We start from the raw sequence: 20117 nt of genomic DNA on the forward strand, positions 1-20117 counted from the left end.
TTCATAAAAAAAATTAAGGATATTAATACGTTATCAAAACTTGCAGTAGAAAGTTTTAATAAAAAAGAAGAACTTTTAAGACCTGAATATAGTTCCACTCGTATTAGTGATCCTGAAATCTGGTATAAATGGATATATCGTATATATTACAATAAAGATAGAGTTTACTCTAGTGATGAGGTATATAATGATTATCGCAGAAACATAGACATGTATCTTGCACAAAAAGGATCAGAAGTATCACAATCTCTCAGAACAATAAGTGAGGAAGAAGAAGAAGAAGTATCACCCTCAAGACTATTTAAGAAAACAACGGAAAAAAGATCACCCTTAAGACTATTTAAGAAATCAGAAGAAGAAGGAGCTACTGGCAGTGGTCTGGGAAATAATTTTATTTGTCCTGATAATATCCTCAATGACGTGTCACGGTTAGAAGTTCTCATAGGAGGAAAACGTGCCGGAAATAATTCACCAGAAATAACCAATGAAGCAGCTGATATTTGTCGGCGACTATTTCAAGGTGGTATCATGGATATTGGCGTTTACCGAGAACTTATCGATGAGCTCGTTGATGATTAGTTGTTAGATAAATGGTAAATAAAATAAGATGATTGTGCATAATAATCATCGTAAACCCACACAGGTTAGAGCGGTAAACTCACGATTACCAATCTATAGTGTTATTTACGGAAATGGACTTGGTGATGTTATTAAGGGATTATTTACAAGGATAGCTCCAAAAGTAGCACCTGTAGCAAAACAATTATCGATGAAGGCTATTGATATTGTTCGTGATAAAGCTCCTGGTGCAATTGTCAATGTTGCTGGTAAGGCGTTCTCGGCGATCAAAGAAAGATTAGCACGATTATTGCGACGAAAACAACAATCACCGGTGAAACTGGCAAGTACTGAGGTGATGCCCGCAGACGTAAGTAAAATAATAAATCAGGCTGCAAATCAAAAACTAGCGGCGATATCTGAAGAAGCAGAAAAAAATATAACAGCAAATTTAATAGCAGGGAGCGGTCTTCGTCGACGATGATCATCATTTGAAAAATGGTAACTATAATAAAAATGTTCAGGCGTGAATCAGACCCAGCATTTGATATGGAGGCACCTGTCCTTAAGTACGAGTCGGTACGTGATTATCAATTTTATTCTTATGACGCAAGACTACCAAATCAGCGGGGGAGAATCGAATTACAGGTTCATGATACAAGTAGATATTTCTTGCCCGCTGAAGCGTTTATTGAAGTAGAAGGTAGACTTGTAACGAATGTTATAGCTAATACGCCATATGCTGCTAATTTGCGTGTTGGTTTTGTCAACAACGGGATTATGGCATTATTTACTGGCGCCACATACATGATTGATGGAAAAAATATTGAATCAGTTCAGAATGATGTCGACGTTGCTACAACAATAATTGGTCTGGCGAGATATTCTGACGACTTTACAAGATCGGCTGGTCCAACAATGATGTTTGCTAAGGATATTACCAACAACGCTGATCATGTTCAGTATACCAAAATACGGACACCACAAGATACTGCATCTGATCCACAGCCAGTTGACTTTGAACACGCAGCCAGACCAGCTGCTGCTTTTGATATTATAGGAACCGTTAATGCGACTTACAACCTAGGATTTGCAACACGCCGGGCGGCGCTGTCGGGAGATGATAGAAATTTTTCGTGTGCAATTCCATTATCTCACATCTTTGGATTTTGCAGAAATGTTAGAAAAGTCATCTTTGGAGCTAAACACACAATTGTGCTCGTAAGAAAAGGTGATGATAATGATGCAATCTGGCGAGGTGATGGTGTTGCTGATGGTAAAGTAAATATATCAAAACTTTCACTGTGGATGCCAGTAATGACTCCATCTATTACTGAGGAACAAAAATTACTATCTTTTATGGATCAAGGCGGTAAATCATTGCTATCATGGTTAACAGTAACCACAGATGCTGCTCAAAGTAATGTTAATGGTTTATTTACATGGCATATAGCATCACAGCAAGGTGTTTCTGCACCACGACATATTTTTATTGCACTACAAGATAATGCTAGGATAAATGATCAAGAACGTTCACATATGATATTTGACAACCTTGGAGTTAATGAAGTTTCCTTACGGATAAATGGACATCAAGAACCGGCTGAGGATATATTGTTAAATTTTGATCAAAATCATGTAGCGCGCGCATATCATCGTTTAATGTCATTCATGGGACGTGATCAAAATATAGATACCGGTTTGCAAATATCACAACTAGATTTTAGAGGTCTATATCCGATTTATTATTTTTCACTAGAACACCTTGATTTATCCAAACAATCTGTTGTTGATATACACTTTCGAGCTCATGTTACTAACCCACCACCTGGTGGTGCCTTTTACAGAGCGATCGCGGTCATACTTAGCGACAAAGCCATGTTACTTGAAGGTGGTAGTGGTCGAATGAGGGTCGTTGATGCACCGGTGGAAAATCTTTAATTATTCAGAAAAAATATTATTTATATAAAAATGTCGTATAGTCATGTTAATGTTACTCTGACTCCCGGTCAGGTAAAAAAGCTTCAATCAAGAACCGCCAACAAATGCGGAACTAAAATATCACTAAAACGAGATCATATTAGTGGTGGTCCAAACAAATTATCGTTGACAAATAATCAGATTACACATTTCAATAAAGCCCTAGAATCAAAAACTGGAGTTCAATTCCATCTCTCCCCGAGCGCCATCAAAGACATGGTTAAAACGGGTGGTATATTTCCACTACTTGCGGCCATTCCGGCATTAATAGCTGCAGCTGCTCCAGCCGTAGCAAAAGCGGCCGCGTTAGGTGCTGTTGGAACAGCCGCTGGAATGGCACTAAAGAAAGCAACAGGGCAAGGATACAAAAAAAAGGGGCGCGGCTTAAGATTGCCAGGATCTCGTTGGGGGAGAGGCCTAAGGCTTCCAGGATCACTTTGTTAGACGTTCCAGCATCAAATTTTGATTTACTTAATGCCGCTAAAAAATTAAAAATATCTGCCTTTAGAGGTGTTTTTATGCGAGATCAATTACCGAAACAACCAAACAAACTAGAAACAGGTATTATTAATCTCGATGAACGTTCTGGACCTGGTACTCATTGGGTGTCATACACGGTTGACCCGCGTGGAATTGTTTATTTTGATTTGTACGGGTTAGCTCCACCTGTTGAATTTATCAAGTATGTCGCACCACTCCACGCAACAACTAGAGGTTCCAAAGTTTGGTATTCAACGCTACCCACACAAACAATGACAGATCCACCAATATGCGGCCGTGAAGTAATTAATGTACTCGACGCTATATCAAAATCATCCAGGCCGCCACATAAAGTCGTGCACGATTATACAAGCAACCGATTTGTTGCGCGTAAAGCATTTTAAACAACGGGTCTTATTATAATGGTTGACATTTACGGAAGATCTTCTTCACGCGTTAAGAAAAAGTCCGGCGACGTTGATCTGTCGAAGTATGTGACTAAGGATGACCTCGCTGATATCATGAACCTGGCTGGAGTTGACCCAGATGAAGTTGTTATTTTTCAGGATCGATATGGTAAACTAAAAACCAGCAATATCAAATGGAATGATATAGTCCGGCGAGTACTCGGTGCAGTTACGGATAATATTCCCGTGTTTACTGACGGTGGTAGAATCAGAGATTCAAGTATGTCACTTAAAACCATCAGAGATGAAATTGCAAAAAGTGTTGCTAATCGTATGAAAAACACCGGTGACACAATGATGGGTGAACTTAGCATGAACGGGAACAAAATAGTAGTTTTAAGAGATCCAACATCTGACGAAGACGCAGCAACAAAAAAATACGTCGATGTCAACTATGGCACCGTAGACGGTAAATTATCCACGTTACGGGCTGAATATGACGTTCACGCAGGCGCTTTTGGAAGATTTCGAAGAAATTTTCAAAAAACCGATGATGCCATAGATAAATTCTTCGGTACTCCACGCGCCATTGACATGAAACTTTCTGATATCAAAACTGACCTAGGCACGATCAAACAAAAACAGCAAGACATCGTAGCGGGAATTCCTGAGATTATCAATAAAACCAGTCTGATTAAAATTCCAGCTGAAATAACTCCCGGGCATATCACAAACATCGTATGCACGGTATCATCGGGATTTGCAACATGGTCGCAGCAAAATAATACTATCAAATATACCGCAACAGTCACTGGCGTGTACAGGTTGTCCGTGTTCAGTGCTGCAAAATTTGAAATATTTACAACGTTTCCATGGCGTCATTCCACCGACAGGTTTTCCGGGGTTGTATCTGTTGTATTAAATAACGGAACCGAAGAAATATTTATTCTGGAAGCAGATGATAAGAAATTAACCGCAACATCCTTCTGGTGGTGTTTGGAATTTGTAGCTGAAACACCTCAATTGGTTACTGCATAAAAATATATATGGACGGTGCACAATACAGGTACAATCAAGCGCGTGAATGGCAGACAGCGCTAAAAGATCAAGTTGATCAATATACAGTAAAAGTAAAAAAATATCAACGACGATTGGTTATCGTTGATGTGATTGTTTATTCAGTATCCGCTGTTGTTGCTGAAACCAGTGTAATATTATCAGCGTTGACAACAATGGCACCAGTAGCTGTAACTATTTGTATTTCAGCAGCAACAACTATTGCAGGTGTGCTTAATATCATGACAAAAAAAATATGTACTTGTACGAACGAAAAATTATCCGATTACAAAATAAAATTACATACAGCGACGGTAGCATACTCGAAATTATCCTCATTGTTATCAGCGAGTCTCAGTGATGGAATTATATCTGATTTCGAATTTTCAATGATAACCAAAATATACGACGAAGGTATTAAAGATACAAGTATCAATAATGACAGAATTACTCCAGCAGATCGTGACCAACACAACTCCGCCAAAGATAACGATGATCTCGGTAAGTTCAATTAATCCTGAATTTAGTGTTAATTTTCCTACTGCAATTCCAGTAAAAGAAATAGCACTAGCACAATTACGAGTATATTACAGCTGGCCAAATATCAGATCAAAATCATTTAATGGTACACCAGCAAATAATTCGCTCGTATTTGCTAACAACAACAAACCGGATGAACACCTGACTGGGTTGTTGTTGGAATACCAACCGGCAGTTACGAGATTGAAGAGATCAGTGAGGAATTTGCGCGTAGAATAAAATCAATAACGGGAAAAGAATCAAAAATATCAATTAATGTTCATGAACCCACCCTGTCCTCGACGATTGAAATAAACTCGCCTGATTATGCCGTTGATATTTATCAATCCACAATAAGATCCGTACTAGGTTGGCCTGAAATATCACCACCGATAACACCGATACCACCAGAACCGAAAAAGTCTGATTATGTCACGGATAGGCAATCATATCATGAAATTAATCCATCATACGGGGAAGAACTACGTATTTTAAAAAATAAATCGATGCTCAGCAGGTTTTTCGTTTTCAGTTATGATGAGTTATGGGCTTTTAACAATTCCGGGGAAAAAGCAAATAGTTTTAGTCTTCATCGGAGTGATATTATTAAATATTTTCAGGAAATCAATCAAGAATGTAAAAAACAACTAGATCAACTGAATCAATATTTTAACGAACATATTTTTGACATATCAGCGTCATCGCGTGAAAAAATCATCACGCGTGTGGAAATATTAAATCAGCTTATATCAGATATGGAATATATTAATAACCGAATAGTTCAGGCGATGCTTAGTTTAGAATCATTTGAAGGATATGATGCAAAAAGATGGTTAGAAAAATATAAATTAACAGAAGCCGATGTACCAAATTATAAATTTCCCCGGTATAGTGTAACCGAGTTAAGAAAATCTGTCAGTGATGTCATTGATGAGTTTTTTCCTAAAATACTCGATGCATGGAGAAAATTAATTCCACCAGCAGTTGTTCTTAGACATGATAATGATCCACAAGGCGGCGGAAGACACGTATCTCCGGGGATCGTTAATATAACACCGACGGTCGCGGTCAATCTGGTTTGTGACGTAATCGATGGCAGCTATCAAATAGATCTCGGAAGATCAAATCAGGCTCAACAAGGATACATCCTGTACACGTTCACACCACAAGTTCCCCCTGGAAGTTTAATCGTGCAAGAACCAACTAATCCTGTGTATTTACGGTGTCACAATAATGTGTTAACACGAATCAATTTTAAGCTCACAGACCACCTTAATCGCTTAATTGACATACGTGAAGAAGAGCTTGTAATAAATCTGTATGTGAAATCTTAAGGATTTCTGTCCTAAGGATTTCTGTCCTAAGGACTTTGATCGTAGATCTTCATGTAATGGAGGGTTTTTACACACGAGAATTTCTTAACAGTTAGAAGAACATTTGTAACAGAGATCAGACTCAAATTCGATCAACTTAAAAAAATAAATAAAAAAATATTTTATTATTACTGGCACAAATTAATCGGCCTAGGCAACTAAAAAAGCTGGTCGATGAAAGTAAAAATTAAAATTTCTATCACAAAAAAAAATAAGATTTATTAATTTTCCTGATTTTTATTATTTTTTTACTGAAATTGTACGAATTACTTGATTTTGACTACCAACTACCCCCTCAGAAACATAAAAATGTACGAATTACTTGATTTTGACTACCAACTACCCCGTCAGAAACATAAAAATGTACGAATTACTTGATTTTGACTACCAACTACCCCGTCAGAAATAAGAAATTCTAACTTTGTCAAATTGTTCCTAATAAATTTTATTTATTATAAATTAATTTTATTTATTAATATTATTTTTACTGAGATTTTTATTTTTTTTTACTAAAATACAACGAAATTGCTCAATTTTCCTGATTTTGACTACCAACTACCCCGTCAGAAATCAAGTAATTCGTGCATTTTTCTTTGATTTTGACTACCAACTACCCCGTCAGAATCAAGTAATTCGTGCATTTTTCTTGATTTTAGTATAAAAAAAATAAATCCTCAGTAAAAATAATATTATTAATAAATAAATAAAATTTATAATAAAATTAATTTATAATAAATAAAATTTATAATAAATAACATTTATAATAAATAAAATTTATAATAAATAAAATTTATTAGGAACAATTTGACAAGGTTAGAATTTTCTTGATTTTGACTACCAATACACGTGGTCAGCGTTGACATGGACCCCAGTTACCAAAACTTTCATTTTCATTATCACCAGTAACGAAGTTACTCTGGATCGTTTCACCAGTAACGAAGTTACTCTGGATCGTTTCACGATCTAACATTATTTTTCTTAATAGTCTTATACGGGTACTAATCGTTTTCTTTGCCTCGTACTCGTGGGATAATAACGATTTAATTCTTTCTACGGCGGCAGAGAGAGGAACGAACTCCTTCACATGATCATCTTCTACGGTAGCTAGCGACTGAAACATTGCCGCCTGAATCCGTTTCATGAGCCTGTATTCAGATGATAGTGTGTGTGTCCCCTGGGTTTTACGTTCTTGTAAAATCTCAAAGTCAGAAACTATTTTTTCAGGATTAAGTTCATCAGATATATTAATTCCATCTTTTTTCAATTTTTTAATAGCAACAATTACATCATTGATATTTTCATGGTTCATTATATAATACATAAATCTTCAAAATAAAAAAAAATATCCCTAGAACACCTATCGAGTGTATTAGCGAGTTCGTCGGGATGTTTCAGGGACAGCACAACCAAGAACTCGTAGCTTGCCACCGCAATCTACCAAGTTCATTAGGCAAATATTCCCTCTACGAGAGCCCCTAACCCGCCAAACAACGGTCTAGAAGGCCCAAGAGGGAGGACAGCACAATCCTCATTAAACTCGTAGCTTGCCACCGCAATCTACCAAGTTTAGAGGATATACACATAACATATAACTAACTAAGGACGGCACAAGGACAGCACAATCCTCATTAAACTCGTAGCTTGCCACCGCAATCTACCAAGTTTAGAGGATATACACATAACATATAACTAACTAAGGACGGCACAATCCTCATTAAACTCGTAGCTTGCCACCGCAATCTACCAAGTTTAGAGGATATACACATAACATATAACTAACTAAGGACAGCACAATCATCATTAAACTCGTAGCTTGCCACCGCAATCTACCAAGTTTAGAGGATATACACATAACATATATACAATGAAATGGTTATATACAATGAATGAAGAGCCCCTATCGAGTGTATTAGCGAGCTCAGATTATGAATGAAGAGCCCCTATCGAGTGTATTAGCGAGCTCAGATTATGCATTGGACGGCACAAACATATAACTTAACTAAGGACAGTACAAACATACACGCTCAGCAAAAACCCACCCACAATAATTAATCCAGTGGGTGATACGAAAATATGTATCACCCACAAGTCAATATTGTGGGTGGGAATTTTGCTGAGCGGGGGGGGTTTGCGGTTCCCCCCACTATTATAAAAATCGCAATTATGCGTACACCACCGACAAATTGTCAGCCATGGGGGTTTGATCCTGGACCGCGAGCGTCACAGTCCAATACCATACTGATTGAGCTATCAAACCTTGTTACGAACATATGTTTTGCAAGTTAATATATAGTTAAGCTATATAGCTAAGGAACCAATATTTACACTAAACAGCGGTTTCTGAATAATAACAGTTTCTGTATTTATAACAGTTTCTGAATAATAACAGTTTCTGTATTTATAACAGTTTCTGAATAACAACAGTTTCTGAATAATAACAGTTTCTGTATTTATAACAGTTTCTGAATAACAACAGTTTCTGAATAACAACAGTTTCTGTATTTATAACAACAGTTTCTGAATAACAACAGTTTCTGTATTTATAACAACAGTTTCTGAATAATAACAGTTTCTGAATAATAACAGTTTCTGTATTTATAACAGCATTTTTCCTAAGCAGGCTGCGAATCAATAATAACGGTGGCATGAACACACCTGCAGATCGATTACCATGACAACGGTTTCTGTTCTACACACAGCTTCCTGCGGATCAATAACATTGTCATGATCTCTCGTAATGTTGTATGATGGGAAATATTTAAAAAACATAAATAATACTTCTACGAGTAATTAATTACGATGTAATTAATTACAATGTAATTAGTTAAATTGACTAATTACGATCATAAAAAATAAAAAATCTACGAAGAAAACTATATTACAAAGTAATCTCCCCCTTATATAATCAAAAATTCAGTAGTGTATGGAGGACCTACTGTGACATAAATTAAAAAAATTAATTCAATGTGGTGATGATAGTTATTGATACTGAAAGACGACTTTCTGCTTATATTTTTTCGAGAAAGCTGTTTTATATATATTTTCTGACACTCTTTGTACTGATTGCGAGTGAATATCAAAATATTTTGCAGCTGAATGCATTGAACGAAATATTATTTCTTCACCAGTTTCTATGTTTGTGGAAATTACTACCCTCTTTCCGATTGTCTTACATCTTCCTGTATTTCCACGTGTATTATTCTCGCTGTGAGAGATAGCTTGTAAATTGGATAAATTATTGTTTTGAGTATCCCCGTCAATATGATCAATAACAAGACCGTCATTGATCATCCCATTATGACATTCATACGTAAATCTATGACATATATAATGTTTCTTTCCAACTGTAAATCTAAGATAACCAAAATTATTAATATAACCAACTTGTCTCTTCAACTTGCAGTGTCTGATGATACCATTAATATTTGATTCATAGTTTGTTATGACAGGATGTGGGACAAATATATTTTGCTCCATTATAATAATATTATACGTTTAAATCATTGTTTGTCTGAAATCTTGATATATAATCCCTCACGGATTTTATAGCGTTTTCACCGCTATTATTTTTTTTGTCATAATATCTTTTAAGTTCTCTGAACCGTTTTCCGCCGCACTTTCCACATAATTCTGTTTTTCCTCGCACTCCAATACCACACCGTAGACATGGTATTGGTCCTAGACTTCCTCGTCGTATGTTTTGTGAGTGCATCCAACAAAATTCCTTTCTGCAGGATTTGTTGCATCGATTTACTGAGCCGATCATCAACCATCTGCATTAAGACATTGTATATATATATATATATATATATATATATATATATATATATATATATATATATAATTTTCTTTATTTAAATATTTGTTTTAATTATATGAACGAGTTTGAGAGATTATCCCAAACTAGGCCTGTTAAATATAAATTCAACCTTGACAGATTATCTTCTGACTTGCCAGTACGAGATCTGGTTGATCCGAAAAATAAAAGTTTGATCTCGAAAATTCACGACGCCAAGAAAGAATTTTACACGGATGGTGCATCTCATACATGGTAAACGTTCAAGATTATACGCAACACTGTCACGGACGCCACAATGAATGACAAGCGAGCGGCAACTATCATTAACTACATCGCTGAATACGAGGGCAATCAAAAATATTTCTTCAGAGTAAAATTTATTGTATTAACAGAAACAGGTAGTTGGATTATCCGTGACAAATATGATCCTGTCCTTGGCAATAATAAAACTATCATATTAAGTAAAAATTCCAGACCAGGTCTACTGACGGGTATTGACAAACCGTATTATGAGCGAGCATATCCTGTAACAGCGGTTATTTATGGAATCTATGAGATAAATAAAAAAACCAACGTTGATAAACTAGCGCCGATGAAATTTTCAAGGTTAAATTGTGTAGCCGAACAAGTAATAGAACACTTTACAAACGTGATGCGTGGAAATGGATTAACTGATTTAAGGCGTGAAAAAATAAACTCGTGGGCTGATTCAGTTAAGGATACCGGTGCTACAATAAAAGATGTTGCTGAGTTAGGAAAAATATCAAAATTTCCAATAACTGTGGCGACAATAACGGGAGAAGTACTGTACCAGTCGAAATACAAATCGAAGGGAGCTCCAATAAATATTATCGATCATAACGCGCACGCATGGACTAACGCGGTAACAATATTTCCACGTGATCGAACTGTTAGATTTTACCCCACAGATATGTTTGATTTTATTAAAGAAATAAGTAAAACCGATCCTGTATCGGTATGGTTATTTAAAAGTAATGAGGAGGGTGAATTTGATCAGTTTGTCAAACCAAACGGTGAAATATATCGAGCAGAATCCCTCCATGACGAGATGAAAAATCTTGCGACGTTTTAACAGTGCAAGCACGCGGAAAATACTGACAAATTACTAACTAATTGTTTTACCGTTCCATCTGTTGCGGCTCATTTCGCCAGAGAACGAAATTCAAGGAAACCAACACGATTTGATTTACTCGAGGACGTACGCGCAAGTTGCGTCGAATATGGACATGGCGGATTATGGAATACCAAATATAATTACAATGATGTTATTTCGGTTGATATGGTTGCATGTTATCCAGGAAGTTTTCTGGGATACGGAGATTGTTCTGTGTACTTTGAAAGATTTGGTCACCCTACAAACGAGATGACGCGAGTGGCAATTAATGGACCATTACCTGATTTTGATCTGACTGGATTCGCCTGTATTGAGTCATTCGAGTTTAACGAAAATCTTCACAAGATTTGTTATGTTTGGTTTGGTAGACATTTTTGTGAAAAACGTTGGGCACCTGTAGTTTTATTACGATACATGCTAGATTGTATGATACTGACATCGTTGGTGGTCAGTGTGGCAATTATATCATATCATGCACAGACCAAAGTTTGGTTGCCCATGTCAGATTCTGAAGTTATCAGCGAGTTTAAGGAAAAATGTCCTGATGTTTCCGAAGATGATATTCCTAATAAACTCAAAACCGCAAAACATCTCGGTAGAAAAATTATAGGTAAATTTACTAAAGGTGGTGCATATGATTATAAAAGACATCACGCACGATTAATTCTAGATGATGCCGAGTACGATTTTATAATCGCTGACACAACGGCGAAAAATATATTTGTAAATCGAGAGAGTGTTTATTTATCCGACGGAACAAAATTAGGTACGATCGTTAGTTACATAAATGACGTCTCCCCGCAATATACTCATCTAAGATCTTCCATGTTGGCTTATGTTTCTATAAATTTATTATCGATGATTAATAGATTTCCTGAGACCGCAGTCAGAGTCGCAACGGATTCGTTTTATATTTCAAGTAAATATTTAGAACCTGTTATGAAATTTACAAGTAATGATGAACGATGGGGTTCGTGGAGAATAAAAAAGGAACTATTACACAATTATGTAGAATCAGCAGATGTTCCAATGAGAGATTTTTATTGAGGGAGTAATAAAATATCAGAAATGTCGAAAGCACCATCGTTGAGTGATCCAATAACCAGATATAAGACAGTATATCTCAATGGACCTGGTGGATGCGGCAAAACAACTCGAACGATTAATGTTTTTAGAAATTCAGATATAATCGTGCTGACACCCACACAAAGACTTGCACTTGAGATGAAACAGCGGCAAGTACAATCGTGTACGTATCATAGTTTCTTTCGGTGGCGCGGAGATACATGGACTCATGAACGGATGGGAGAAAAATATATACCTAAAATAATTATTTGGGATGAGATATGCACGGTCTCATTGGATACATTAAAAATGTTTCTTGATTGGTTGTTGACGAAAAATACCGCCATAATAATGTGTGGCGATCATGGTCAACCGCCGCCCTTTGTTGGACCATCTCCACATGATTGGTTAAAAAATTTTGTCGCTTATTACGAAGAAATAGATGACGATCATAGAGCTCTTGATGCAAATTTGAAGGAGTTTAAAAAATTAATCAGATTACAATCAAACAAAATTCAGTGTGAAATAATACGTGGAGTGATCTCAGAGACATCAATGAGTGATTTTTTGAAATTATGGAGACCCACCGATTTGATCGTAGCAAGTAGAAAAATAATCAGAGACGCTTTACAACAGCAGTTATTTCAACTACATAAAGAAAAATACTCAGAATTACCCGTACCGTTGTGTTATAGACCATCAGATACACGAAAACAGAATATTAATGTTGATATTCCAGGGCAGACTGAGAATCAAAATCTCGTATTAAATGATATTGTCGCCGTTGATATCAGTGTGGTTGAAGATGCATTACGCGCTGACAAATCTCCATGGGTGTTGGGATACGCTATGACAATCCACTCGTCTCAGGGATTAACTATTTCTGACACACGAGTCTGGATTGTAGACGATCGCATCGAGTGGTCAAATTTAGTTTATTTGGCAGTATCGAGGGTCAGAAATATATCTCAATTACGTAGAATCATAATTCCTGAAATCGTTGATAAATTTAACATCATCGATGATGATATAATAAGAAAAAAATTAATCGGATACAAACAATCTGATAAAAAAAATAAACGTGACTTTGATCTTGATGTTGAATTTATTATTGAGTTAAAACAGCAGCAGAATAATCATTGCACCAGTTGTAATTGTATAATGTTATGGCGGTATTCGAGTAATGATTCAAGACAATTTACCGTAGATAGAAAAGATAATAGTCGCGGTCATACACGAGAAAATACCATGTTAACATGTCTTGAGTGTAATCGACGTAGAGGCGCTGGCAACCTTGGCGCTAGTGCTAGTTAAGTGATCGAAATCACCGGAGTGATTTTGGTGGTAGTTGTGTATCCGCGGGAATTATTTGTAGTTGTTCACGTGTAAATCCACGTTGAGGAGCGGCCGAATCTAATCTGTAGATTGCAGGTCTGGAAACGCCTACGTTTCTGCCGGTGGATCTTGTCACGGTAGATATTTTGTGTGTGGTAACACTCCAAATAGGATCAGTCGCTCTCGCTTTACCACCTTCAAGTTCACCAGGCTCATATAAATATCTGACTGTGACATCACCTAATATTTTTTGTTTTCCAACATCTTTTCGTTGTGTTGGTATATTTTTTTTTTGTGACCGCGCTAATGGGTTTCATGTTGGTTGTTCGTGTGATCTCATTATTTAATGCAGCTATCACGCCTGGTAATCTTGCAACCCATTCACGAGATCTTTTATCCTGAATAAATTCCCTCGCGTATTGATATCCAAATAACCGCTCAGCAAGTGTTCGATTAAATCGCTCAACAATTGCTTGATCACGGTGAATTGCAATATGTCCTCGTCGTATTTTGGTATTATGTTGTTTCATCAACGATGATACTGGACCAAGAAATTCCTTACCAGGATCAACCTGTAGTAGCTGTGGCCATCGCAGACCACCTTGTGGTCCGAGTCCTCGTTGATAAATTCGTTCAAACGCATCGGCTACTTCAGATGATGTTTTTGCTGATAGCGGCTCTGCCTCTTTATATCTACTTGCAACATCAACTACAGTTAACGCGTACTTGTACGTTTTTCCACGCACAGTATCGTGCGGTAAAAACAGAATGTCAGCTTGATGAACTTCATTAGGAACACTGACATCGAAATACGCGTACTGAATTTGTTCAGGACGTGGCAGATAAATTTGCCATATTGCCTGCCTGGACAACCACGCTTTAGCAGTAGAATGTTTAACCGCCGCTGCATCAGCGAGTTTACCAATTGCTGCTTTGCCTCTCCAGTATCCTCTCGGTGAATAATAAATTGATTCCATTATTAATTACCAGCCCCAATCGCTAATTTACCTTTCATCGAGGATCTTACTAACCAATTAGCTAATGATTCTCTAATATTTTTATTTTTTATAGAATTTAATGAATGAATTAATTTTACATTTGCAATATGCCTATCTTGTAGATTTTGACTTTTATAAGCTACATCATGAGCATGACAAGCTCGATCAATAGCGTTTACTGGTTCCTCGCCTGGTTTTGGTTGATCCTGATTATCAAGCCTGATATCGAGTCGAGTACCAGGACCGCAATAATTATATCCTGGTAGATGTTTTTCCCCACTGTATTTAGCCCATGGAGCACCTGGAAACTTTGACATCAAATTAGCAATATCACCACCGCGCCTATTAGGTAAAAACGAAAATTTCTTTCTACCGCATATAGAACATTTTCCACCGTACGCTCTTTTTTTGTTTTTTGTTATAACTGTAGCTAAATCAGTAGTTGGAGTTTTAACTCTACAGCGTAAACAATATAGATTCATGTTATAATATATATGGATATAATTGATTTCTCAGCAACTCGGCAGTGAGAGCCAGTTAAACACCATCCTGCGCTACCGAACTCCATCAGAATGATTATCATAGGACCATCTGGATCGGGTAAGACGCAATTATTACTTAATCTGATAATGAGATGGCTGAAATGGGATAAATTATATTTAGTAGCACCATCCGTTGATGATCAACGATGTTATGATGTACTTAAAGATTTCAATGAAAATGCACGATTACTGGATGAAGATAATGATGTTATAGAGTTTATAACCGATATTGATGAAGCACCATCCGTAGATTCCATAGACGGATTTATTAATAATTTAGTTGTATACGACGATGTGATGCTAGATAAACAATCAAATCCAGCCAGAATTTTTTCCCGAGGTAGACACAAAAATACAGACGTGATCTATGTTACTCAACGATATACACAAATTCTGAAGGTGATCAGAGACAACTGCAACATTTTAGTTGCGTTTAATGGCGTAGACACACACACGTTGCGAAATATTCATCAAACCTGGTGTGGTGGTGACATGGATATAATTAAATTCAAAAATTTCTTCTCACGAGCGCAAGCTACCCCACATGGATTTATAACAATAAATTTACATGATCCAAGAACAAGATATCGTGTGGGTCTTGATAAAATATTTGGGTAACAGGGGTGATGATAAAATTAAATTTAATTAAACAGATATCATTAATATAATGAACAACTGTGCGTGGTTACATCAAGGAACCACTAACAATTGTAATAAAAAATGCCGTGGAGAATATTGCAAGAAACATAATTATCTTATAAAGAAAAATCCTCATGCTGGTCCACGAAGTTGTGTTGGTTGTAACAACGGCGTTAGAGGATTATATCAGATTTGCAAAAATTGCGGTGGAGATCGATACAGAAGTTTGATGATATATTATAAACACAGAAAGAACATAAATCCCAAAATAGAAAAACCACCATCAGAACTTGAATATTACTTGAAACATAGAACAAATTCCCATGATTCAGATGAAGATGAAACAGATGAGGAAAAACGACAGCGAGAACGCGTTGAAAAATATTCATCAGACTTGGTATGGTGGTAAATTAATAGCAGCAGAGAGGGTGCCTACCAACGTTGGTCGTCAAAAAAATAAACAAGAAATAAATAAACACGTAGAGTACTTTATTTTTTCAGATACTATTTCGAACTGAGGTTTTATTAGTACAATCGTCCATTACAGAAATAAAACATCTCAAGGAAAAGTTCATTTGTAAAATCTTGACCTTTCTACGAGATGATTTTATTTGTTTGTTTTATTTGTTTTGTCGGAATTCTATGGTCTGTTCACCCTCTCTGCTGCTGTAGCAAAATTCACATTGGTTTAGTTAGCTGTACATCCTTTAATGTCTTCCCTTTGATATAATTTCTTACTGAAGCTGAGAAAATAATGTTGCACACATAAAAAGAGACACACTTCTACTCATTATTGTTTTTATTATACTTCTCTATTCCAGCCTGTTCTTCTGATCTTGTCCCCCCCCCCCGATATACTGTTTGTCTTATTTATGATAAGTATCTAACTTTGACAATTACTTTTCCTACTACTATACTAAATGTTTGTGAAAATGCATATCAATTTGACATGCAATGGGGAGACTAAATCTTAGATTGAAAACATCAACATTTCTTGATGTATTCTGCTCGGATTCCATGTTTCTGTACAAAACTCAAGAATTCAGGACTCGCTTTACTAATTCAGTTCCCACTGTAAACTTCTGCAAACACCATGATATAAAAATTTAATAACTTGAAATTTTGAGTGCTCATAATCAAATTTGTATCAGTATACACACATCTATGATGACAGCTTTTGTGAAAAGAAAACCATAACAGCTGCAGCATTTTCTAGACCTACACAAATTTGAAATGTGTGCTTTCAATACTGCACCAAAGAGTCAGCTGCTGATTTCAGTGAAGAGTCTTCCAAACTCAAGTCTGTAAAGCGACAGAAATTATGTTAATAAAACAATGTCACTCACTTTTTCAGTTACAAGTAGGACAAGCTCTCAAAAGATTCTTTTTACTAAAATCTTACAGTCATTATCAACCAATCAGGGACAGTCGAACCCATATTTGCTCTATTTTATCTTCACTGATTTAGAGTATGGTTCTCATGATTTCATATCTATATAAATGTGATTCCTTCAGCAACTCATAATGGTTGCAAGCCTTTTTTAACCATGCTGACTGGACATACTGTAAGATAATGTTCAAGTAACAAAAATACCATGGGATAACCAGAGACCAATAAAATCAAATATAAGTCAAGTTATCTCCCCTGCAAGGATGCTGCCAGGATTTCAGGAGGTTTTGTGAGTGTGTGTGTGTGTGTGTGATCTCCAATGAGGAAGTGGTGGTGGGAGGAATAGCCATTGTTAAATATCTCCCGTACACTTAAATCTCTGCCATTCTTTCTTACTGTTCCACTCTGTTAAGGCTCTACTGAAATCAAAATACTCAGAGAGATGTCATCCCTAGTTGTATAGCGATTATTACTGTGATGTCATTGGGAATGGTCACGTGGTTGTGGTGGGGTCTTGGTTGGGATGGCAGAAAGACCAGAGGCTTACGCCATATTTGACAGCTAATTACGATGTTATCAAAAGAATTACAAAATTTCTAACAATTCAGTTGGAATTGGATTATATACTTGAATCACAGTCAAAGAACAGGTTCTAAAACTGATGTGTTTATTTTGGAGCCATGTTCCTCCATCACATTCAAGATTTCAATATACCAAAGGTGAAATCAGTACAGTTGCATCCTAAATTTATATCATGGCTAATTCAAATGTTATTTAATGTGAGACTTTAATTACAGAACTCATAGCTTCAGTAATTTTTGTGTTAGAAAATGAATTTCTTCTCAAACAACTCCATTTGGTGCAGATTACATTGTTTTTAATGATACTGTGAGAATTCTTGATGTGTAAAAATTGCACAAGAAACGAATAACATCAGATCAGAAAATTAATACCACTGGGAAAATACTGATAGCAATATGCAGAAATAATGATATTACTATTTAAATGGAATATGTGGTGACAGTATGAGTGTTGGTTATACAACTTTGCAATAATTGGCAATAATTTCTGCAAGCATAAAGTTGACCCACTTTGTACTTTAGTCCCTTGCTAATTAATAGTTTTAGATTTTACAACAAAACTAAGCACATTTTACATTTTGACAATAATACATGATTACAAATATTTAGATTGCAAGAAAATAGAAGTTACAATTTTATTAAAAATACTGGTACCAGTAAAACTAAAGGAGATGGTAAAAAATAATCAGGATGAACAGATTAGTAGTGTAGTAAAGAATCCATATATCAAAATGATATCAGGTATTTTTTTCATCAATTTCATCATTAATGACACTGTTTGAAAATGTTGTGTACTAGATAATAGTAATCCATTTTTAATACAAATACCAAATAATGGCTTGGAATGTAATGCCAAAAAGCTCTGCATAAAATATCACCATGATCAAAATATACATAGGAAGATGGAACCGAATAGAAACAGGATAAATTTTATCCATCTTGCTTTGAGTTTACACAGATCAGTCAGTCTCTTATGTTTAATGTCATTTAAGTTTTGCACATAGACAGCATGGACTTATTTGGTAACACATCTGCAAGATATAAAAGTTTGTCACGTTATTATTTTGTTGCCATATGGGTTCTGCCAACTAGAGATCTACACACACTTAATCATGTTGTATGGGGATTCTCTGATGTTCCCTATGAGCATTAATCTGTTAATTGTTTCTGAATATAATATGATCATCCTCTTCTGTGCATGAATATTATTCTGCGTTGAGAACTCCTTTCATTGCCTGCTGTCTAAAACACACATGCATAACTAGCTTGAACAAGTTACTGTTCTTTATGGTTGTGTGATTTTCAACATCTCGCAGGCATGGCCCCATGGGTATTTTCTCTTAGATATCTGTTTCAAAAAGAAAAGTTTTCCAGAGGTCTCACTAGGATTTTAAAACTAGAAGTCCAGACTCCCATTATGGTAAAAATAAGAGTCCCACTAGCAAAGGTTGCAGTCCCCTCCCAGACAATTTTGTCAATCCAAGGAAGGTTTTATTCAAAACACTCAGCTAGGCATCACATACTTTCTTACACTTGGCTACTGTCCCATCCAAACTATCAGTTCTGTCAACTTTAGCACTCTTCTGAATCTTGTTACATTATTATTTAGTTTGCCGCTGAACCGCAAAATACTCATTCAAGTCAAAGTCTCAACATGTCATGTTTCCGAGGTCACGAACACTGCTTATTCCGCTATACTCGGAAATGAACACAATACTTTAAGCTAAAGTTATTTATTTGATGTACTGTTATAAATGACCACATGTACATCTCTGGGTCTTTCTGCCTCTGAATTCAAGCACTGTAAATATCAGTAGATTTTCCCACCCAGCTGCCAGTCAAAACCTTTGATCTTGCCGCCCAGCTATTGCAACATATTCCTTTGATACACTCATATTGGATACATGTACATGGAAGGGGTTCAGCCACTAAATTTTGTCATTGTAAATATCAGCACAGCTAATCGATCTACACATTTTCCCACTAAGCAGGTTGCTGAAGCAGGACTGGAAAGTCTTTGACCTTTGCTGCCCAACTATTACATGCGTACAGAGGACTCTAGCCTATCTGATTTTATGCATCCCCAATAAAAAATTGGCATCCAAATACACCTGACTAAGCATTTACGAGACCCGAGTTTTCACTAACATGATCTCTGCCCAAGATTCACTTCCTTGTATGAGTGCTTTGCTGCCTCTTATGCCAGATTTTTTCTCTTCCATAATGCTGTATTAGGGTTTTAAGTCCAACATTCCCATAG

The 20117-nt window shown here is 36.2% G+C and overlaps 1 protein-coding gene across 2 annotated transcripts in view; it reads right to left on the reverse strand.

Annotated features, from left to right (window-relative positions):
* LOC149786937 (uncharacterized) overlaps nucleotides 1-20117 on the reverse strand; it is a 162640-nt gene that overhangs the window by 102532 nt on the left and 39991 nt on the right. The window lies entirely within an intron of this gene.

This window comes from Sinohyriopsis cumingii, chromosome 12, assembly GCF_028554795.1.
Source record: "Sinohyriopsis cumingii isolate HCF-2022 chromosome 12, ASM2855479v2, whole genome shotgun sequence".
NCBI lineage: Eukaryota > Metazoa > Mollusca > Bivalvia > Unionida > Unionidae > Sinohyriopsis > Sinohyriopsis cumingii.